Here is an 8,335-nt window from a genome sequence, read left to right on the forward strand (position 1 = left end):
CAGGCTTAACAACAGTCCAAGTTTTACATGACAAAACAAGCAGCATTAACATGAAACCAGGGCTGCAATTTGCTCACAGATTGATGATGATATCAGTTTGAGTCCTGGGATAACAAGCAGAACGTGAACTGCAATCTTTGAAGTCTCACCTACAGATCGGATGCCCTGCCTGGGACCTTTTCCCAGCTGGGACTCCAGATGTGCTCAGACATGGGACTACCCAGCACTATCTGAGTCTGGATGTCGGTCAAAACCTAGTTTGGTGACGTGTTCTCTGCTGTTTCTATTTCTCCTTTTTTTTAATATTAGTATATTGAAAATAAGCTAGATAATTCTCTAATAAATATCAGTATCATTTATTTGTATAGAGTGAGTGGCTTAATTGTTAACAAATCCTTTGAACCTGAGACGAAAGTGAAAACCTACAGCAAAACGCTAGTTATAACACGATACTTACTATTTTGCAGAATTGCCAAGCTGTTTTCCGAAGCAGCTGTACCACTTTGCATTCCTGTCAGTGGTGAACCGGTGCTGAAATTTTACCAATTGCTCATCAATATGTGCTATTATCAGTCTTCTATTCCATTTTTCTGTAAGCTGATCCCTTGCTTTTATTCTGCTGTTTTGTATTAAGTCTTGAAATTGAGAGATGTGAATCCTCCCTCCAATTGTTTTCCTGTTTTCGAGATTGGCTATTCTGGATTCCTTGTGTTTCCATCTGAATCTTACAATTTCCAATTTTCCAATTAAGTCAGCTTAATTTTTTGCAAGGGTTCTGTTTAAATTTAGATCAAATTGGGAGTATTATCATCTTAATAGTATAAGTCTTGTGATCCAGAAATGTGGGATATCTTTCTATTCATTTAAATCATCCTTCATTTCTTTCAACCATTTTTAGTTTTGTGTTTAAGTTTGTACCTTTTGTTAAAATATATTTGTACTTCACTTTTTTACTGCCATTTTAGTTTTTTTATTTGGTAATTTTATTCTCAGTTTACTCATTGCTACTGTCTAAAAATACAGCTAATTTGGAAACTTGCTGAATTAATTTACTATTTCTAATAGCTTTAATGTGAGTTTCCTAGGATTTTCTGTGTATAATATTACAACACTTACATTAGGTATAGTTTTACTTTTTCCCTTCCAATGTTGATGTCTTGTGTTTTATTTTCTTGACTATATGCCCAAGCTAGAAAATTAATTTCTTTCAACACTGTTATATGGCTTTCAGAGTACAAGTTTTGTGCTTCTTTTGTTACATTTTTCTTAAGTATTTTTTTTTCCTTACGAAGCTTGTGCAGATTGAATTGTTTGCTTGATTTAATTTGTATTATTCATTCCTAGTGTATAGGAATACAACCAATTTTTTATATATTCATCTTATCTCCTGCAAGCCTGCTGCGTTACTGAACTCTTTCATTAGTTCTAAAAGGTTTTTTAAAATGAGTTTCTAAGCAGTTTATCAATAGAAAATCATGCCATCTGCAAATAACACAGTTTAACGCCTTCCTTTTAAATCTGGATACCTTACATTTTTATTTTCTTGCCTAATTGCCTTGGCTAAAACCTCCAGAACAGTGTTGAAAGGGAGTTGTAGGAGGGAACATCTGCGTCTTTCATGATTAAGAAGAAACATTCAGTACTGTTGAGTTTGATGTGAACTGTGGAATGTTTGTAGATGATATTTTCCGTTTCGAGGAAACTCTCTTACATCTTTATTTTGTTAAGCTTTTTATCATGATAGAGTATTAAATTTCACAAAGTATTTTCTGAGTCTATTGAGATAATCATGTGGTCACTGACCTTTATTCTGTTGGTAGAGTGTACTACATTAATTAGTTTCCAGATATTAAAATGACTTCTATGGCTGAGATAAATCCCAGTTGGCCATGGTACATATTTTTTTCCATATGTCACTGGATTAGCTCACTAGTACTTCGTTGAGGATTTTTGCATCTATACTGATGAGATGTTGGTCTGTAGTTTTCTTTCCTGGTGTGGTGTTTGTAGGACTGTGGTATCGGGTAATACTGGGCCTCAAGAATAAACAGAGAAATGTTGCCTCCTCTTTAAATTTTGGGAAAGACTTTGTGGAGAGTTAGTATTAATCCTTCTGAAATATTTGGAATTCACCAGTGAAGCTCTGTGTCTGGGCCTGGGCTTTACTTTCTAAGCAGGTTTTATTGTTTATTTATCTGTCTGCACTGGGTCTTAGTTGCGGTGTGCAAATTTTCTCTAGTTGTGGCATGCAGACTTAGTTGCCCCATGGCACATGGGATCTTAGTTCTTCAACCACGGATGGAACCCACGTCCTCTGCATTGTAAAGCAGATTCTTAACCGCTGGGCCATAAAGGAAGCCCTGAAAGTGAAAGTGAAGTCACTCAGTCGTGTCCGACTCTTTGTGACCCCATGGACTGTAGCCTACCAGGCTCCTCTGTCCATGGGATTTTCCAGGCAAGAGTACTGGAGTGGGGTGCCATTTTCTTCTCCAGAGGATCTTCCCAACCCAGGGATTGAACCTGGGTCTCCCACATTGTAGGCAGATGCTTTATCATCTGAGCCACCAAGGAAGTCCCTGAGAAGGTTTTAAATATATGATTCCAGCTGCGCAATCTTTGCTCTCTCTTGATTTGCCTTCTCTTTTCAAGCTCTGTGTCCTGGGCTCATCCATTGCCTTTTCCCAGTGCAGAGTAAGAAGGAGATGGTTCTAAGGTTCTTTACCTCTGACTGTGTATGCTTGAATGATCCCATTTTCCTTTTTAACCTGGACACCTGACATTTTTATTTTCTTGCTTAATTGCCTTGGCTAAAGCCTTTCGTCCCTGAACCAACTGGCCTCCGAGACCTTTGACTATTGTACACCGGACTCACTATGATGTGAAAAGATCAGTTTCCTTTTTCCCCCTTTTTAAAACTTTTTATTTTATATTGGAGTATAGCCGATTAACAGTGTTGTGAGAGTTTCGGGTGAACAGCAAAGGGACTGAGCTATATATATACATGTATCCATTCTCCCCCAAATTCCTCTCCCATCTAGGCTGCCACGTAACAATAAGCAGAGTTCTCTGTGCCATACAGTAGGTCCTTCTTGGTTATCCATTTAAAATATAGCATGTGTCCATGTCGATCCCGAACTCCCTAACTATCCCTTCCCTCTTTCCTTCCCCACCCTACCCCCGGTTAAACGTAAGTTCATTCTCTAAGTCTGTGAGTCTGTTTCTGTTTTGTAACTAAGTTCATTTGTTTCATTTCCTTTTAATATATATTCTATATATAAGGAATATTCTATATATATATATTCTATATATATATATTAATATATATTCTATATATAAGGAATGTCATACACTACTTCTCTTTTTCCTTCTGACTTACTTTACTCAGATGTCAATCTGTAGGTCCATCCAAGTTGCTACAAAAGGCATTATTTCATTTCTTTTCCTCTATTATGTGAAGAGACCAATTTCCATCTTGCTTACAGCAGTCTTAATTCAAATTTCTGTTACTTCACTGTTTTTACATTTTTAATCACCTAAACGTATAAAAACCAGCCTTCTTTCACATATATAGGAAAGCTATATGCCTAGTCCAACAGAATGAGAATGAGATGATAGGGTCACATCACTGACTCAATGGGCATGATTTTGAGCAAACTCCAGGAGACGGTGATGGACAGGGAAGTCTGGCGTGCTGCATGGGGTCGCAAAGAGTTGGACACAACTGAGTGACTGAACAACAACAACAAAATAGACCTAGCAACTGAACTTAGTTCTGCAGGCGAAATCAGATCAGAAAGAATATTCTCGTATAAAATGGTTGGCCATATAGAGTCAGATGTGCATTATATGTGGGCAGAGGTGGTGCTAGTGGTAAAGAACTGCCTGCCAATGCAGGAGGCATAAGAGATGCTGGTTTGATCCCTGGGTTGGGAAGATCCCCTGGAGGAGGGCATAGCAACCCACTCCAGTCTTCTTGCCTGGAGAATCCCATGGACAGAAGAGTCTGGTGGGCTACAGTTCATAGGGCTGCAGAGAGTCCCAAACTTTTCCAAACTTAAGTCAACTGAAGTGACTTAACATGCACGCAGAATATCAGAACATGCAGTAATTTCAGGCTCCCATTTCTGCACGGCAACAATTACCTGGAGCTTGGTACCCCCTTTCAGAAGGAGCATTTATCTTTAGTTCAACATGGTGTTCACTGTTCCTTCTTACAGATAATAATCCCATTTCCTTGCATTGCCTTCCCTGGGAAGTACTGGCATTTGATTTACTACGAGAAGGAGCTATTTCAGGTCAGCATCCTAATCTCTTTTCCTGCTTCGTCGGATAACTAAATCCCCATTGTCCTAGAGGGGCTCTTCCTCACTGTGGGCCTGGGATGTCAGCGCACCACGCAAGGCAAAGTCAAAGTGAAGGCCAGACAAAGTGCAGTGATAGACACAACAGGGACTTCGCTGCTGGTCCCATGGCTAAGGCTCTGTGCTCCCAATGCAGAGGGGCCAGTGTTCAATCCCTGGCCCAGGAACTAGATCCCAGAAGCTGCAGCTAAAGATCCGGTGAGCTACAACTAAGACCTGGCACAGCCAAATAAATAGAGAAATATTTTTTAAAAGACAAGCTGTGTTTAGGTTCAGATGGTGTATCACTCTCATAGATGGAGAAAGGACCAACAGACACAGGAGGTAGCTCCCAACAAGCTTTACCTAAAAGGACCCAGTGACTGCCACCCTGTTCCTGAGGATTTGGCTGTAGACTGCTCCATTTTGAGGGAGGTAGAACAAAATGCCATGAAGGGTGGTCTCAGACCAGATCCTACGGGCCTCCCACTTGCTCATGCTCTAGGGGAATCATAGGGAGTCCTTCTAAACTCAGGGTAGTTGTGGTCAGGCTTTTCCTTATATGGCCTCTGTGGGTTAAGTTAATGGATATTCACAATGGTGGGTCTGTCCCCCCACAGTAGGTCTCTGAGAATATGGTCAAAATATCTGTGAGTGTTGGGGGAAGGGTGGGGGAAGGGATGGGTGGTTTGGGATGGACATATACACACTGCTGTATTTAAATAACCAGTAAGGACCTACTCTATAGCACAGGGAACTCTGTTCAACATTATGTGGTAGCCTGGATAGGAGGGGAGTCGGGGGTAGAACAGATACATGTATATGTATGGCTGAGTTCCTTCATGGTTCACTTGAAACTATCACAACATTGTTAATCAGCTATATTTCAATAAAGTAAAAAGTTCTTAAAAATTCATGAGTGTCGTATTAAGCTATTATAATGAAAAGACTCAGAATCGATCTTTCATTTTTTCACTCTAGTAGAAAATTTAGGGAACTAAAACTGATTGTTGCCTTTCACTTTGCTGAAGTGGCATTGTTTCACCAACTATGGTGGAAGAACTATTAATATTTAGCAGGCATATATACATTTTCTGAAATTATCTGGTATTCGTGATGCCAAGGTTTGGTTTCTTAAGAGTTGAGTTAGGTTTTTGCAGAATTTTGCAAGGACGATGAATGGATTTTTTTTTCTCCTTCATACATACATTTATGGAAGCAGAGAACAAAGAACATTGACTTGCAATTTAGAGCCATTAGTGAAAGCTGTCAATTATTGAACCCTCCTTATTACCCAGACTAATCTTTAAAATCCAATCTCAACACTGTCTACCCAGTAATTCAGAGCTTTTGATTGCAAGTCCTTGTACAAGTCATTCACCCACTGTTAATTCTTGCTGCCAAGAAGGTGCTGGGAATTTAAACTATCTGCAGAGAGGAATATTCCACGTTTCTCTCTGGAAGTAAACAGAGATGTGGTCTTGGGAATTTGTCTCTTGCTATCTCCAAGACAGCAATGCTGGGATTCGGAGCAGCAACAACCACTGACAAGAACATGTTTTAAAAATAATTTCCATCTCTTAGAGAAAGAGTGGCTTCCTTATTTTCACATGATCATGCCTCCCTCAAGTGAAAATCGCTTTAACTAAACGACTTGCTTAAATAAGAGTTCCCCAACATAAGTGCTTGATGCTGGGCCAGATGGTTCTTTCCTGGGGGCTGTCCTCTACATTGTAAGATGCTGTCAGAATCCCTGGAGTCCACCCTCTATTCCAAGCCCTGCATGGTCACCAAAAATGTCTTTGAGTTACCAGCTTTTCCCAAGGAGACCAGCTTGTCAGCCCTTAGCTGAGAACCACTGATTTAGATGCTTAGTGGTATGCAAAGCCACCGATTCTTTTCCCCATTAAATAACAGTGTTGCTGAACCAAACTTGAGTCCACTTGCCCACATGCAATGAAGCTGATCTACTGACATGGGGTCGTGGTGAAGGAAAGTGCAGCATTCATTACAGGTGCCAAGCAGAGCCCCGGGCAGCTAGTTCTCAAAAAGGCTGAACTCCCCAGTGGGTTTCAACAAAGCACTTTTAACGGCCAGGTGAAGAACAGGGTTCACAAGCTATGGGATCAGTTTGTGCACCATTCTCTGATAAATTGATGTTGAGGTAAGGAAACAATGTCACATGGGTTAATATTATTAAACCTTAGGCTCCAGTAGGTCTAGGGGCTACGGTCCTCAAGTAGTTAACATCTTCCTTTGGATGAGGGTTCTAGCATCTGTAGAAAAACTCCGGAAACATGCATCAGATACTATTATCTAGGTACTTCAGAGAGGAGCTAAAGCCTAGGATATGAGGAAAGGGTCTGCCCCCGGGGAAGGAGGAACCAGCTTTGTTACAAGAGCGGATACAGATTTGAGGTTCAGATTGTCATAAAGTTTAGAGACAGACAATGAATAAGTTCTACCATTTTTTTAAGGTGACAAGTCCTTTTTGTTTAGCAATTGGAAGAGCAAAAGGAAGTTGTCAGGGTTTTTCTGCAATAAATAGTTCTGCCTGTCTTTCTGGTGGTGGAGTCTGGAAAAGATGCGCAGAAATGGCACCTCGCAAGGGGAAAGAAAAAAAGGAACAGGTCATCAGCCTCAGCCCTCAAGTGGCTGAAGGAGAAAATGTATTTGGTGTGTGCCACATCTTTGCAGCCTTCAATGACACTTTCAGGCATGTCACTGGTCTCTCTGGCAAGGAAACCATCTGCCATGTAACTGGTGGGATGAAGGTGAAGGCTGACCGAGATGAATCCTCTCCGCACGCTGCCATGCTGGCTGCCCAGGATGTAGACCAGAGAGGCAAGGAGCTGGGCATCACTGCCCTCTACATAAACTCCAGGCCACAGGAGGAAATAGGACCAAGACTCCTGGACCAGGGGCCCAGTCACCGTTCAGAGCCCTCACCTGCTCAGGGATGAAGATTGGGCAGATTAAGGATGTCACCCCCATCCTCTCTGACAGCACCCACAGGAAGGGGGGTCATCGTGGTTGCCGTCTGTGAACAGGACTCCTCAAATTATTGCTTTTTGTTAATAAATTGCTTTGATGTAAAAAAATATATATAAATAAATAGTTCTTCTCACTAAACTGTGAGAGAAAAAGGGCAAACTAAAGTTAATATTATTTACTGGAAATGGAGTTTGAAGGTGAAGTTAAAAGGGGGAGATTCAATAATGGTAAACAGTTTATGCATAAATAAACTTAGGCTTAAACAAGATAGACTTTTTTTTTCTCTTTTTTAACAGAAAATTCCGTAGTGGGTAGTCCAGGGCTAGTCCAGGGGAATTCTCATTGCCATTATCTTTTAGGCTCATTCTATCTTTCCACTTTGCCATCTTTGTCATTTGATTTCATTCTCAAATTTGTCTCATGGTGATTACAGGCTTCTGCTGCACCAGTCATTGCATCAGCATTCCAGGAAATGGGAAGACTATAAAAGGCTAAATGCCAAACTGAGTCAGCATTCTTTTAAGGAGTTTTCATGGAAAATCTACTCTGTAGTTTCCACTTAAATCTCACTGTCCAAAAATAGTCAGATTGTAAAAACTAGTCTACTTTAACCTTTGCTTATAGCTACCTGGACTTATCATAGCATTGTTACTATGACACACAAGATGAATGGATATTGCTCAGGCAATGCTGGCCTGTCAGCCTCAGAAAGACAATGTTAAAGTAAAACGGAGAAATATTAGAATCACTTTTAATGTTTCACAAGCATGTTAATTATGCATGATTTTCCAATTTTTGCCATTGTTTGAGTACCACATCTTCCTTTTCTTAGTCTTGGCCTTTGAATGTACCCATTTGTTTAATTCGATTTTTATTTGTGTGCAAAAAGAACTTTATAGTACACTATAAGTGAAAACTGCTTTTCCCCTAGTCTGGAGTCACAGCCCTCTATAGAGTTTCCATACTCTGTCAGCTTCTCCCACAATTCTTCTAGGCATTGT

General features: G+C 40.4%; 1 pseudogene; it reads left to right on the plus strand.

Moving 5' to 3' along the window:
• Positions 1 to 6,922: 6,922 nt before the first annotated feature.
• On the plus strand, positions 6,923 to 7,435 carry LOC138422509 (small ribosomal subunit protein uS11-like; annotated as a pseudogene).
• The last annotated feature ends 900 nt before the right edge of the window (positions 7,436 to 8,335 follow it).

This window comes from Ovis canadensis, chromosome 17, assembly GCF_042477335.2.
Source record: "Ovis canadensis isolate MfBH-ARS-UI-01 breed Bighorn chromosome 17, ARS-UI_OviCan_v2, whole genome shotgun sequence".
Taxonomy (NCBI): domain Eukaryota; kingdom Metazoa; phylum Chordata; class Mammalia; order Artiodactyla; family Bovidae; genus Ovis; species Ovis canadensis.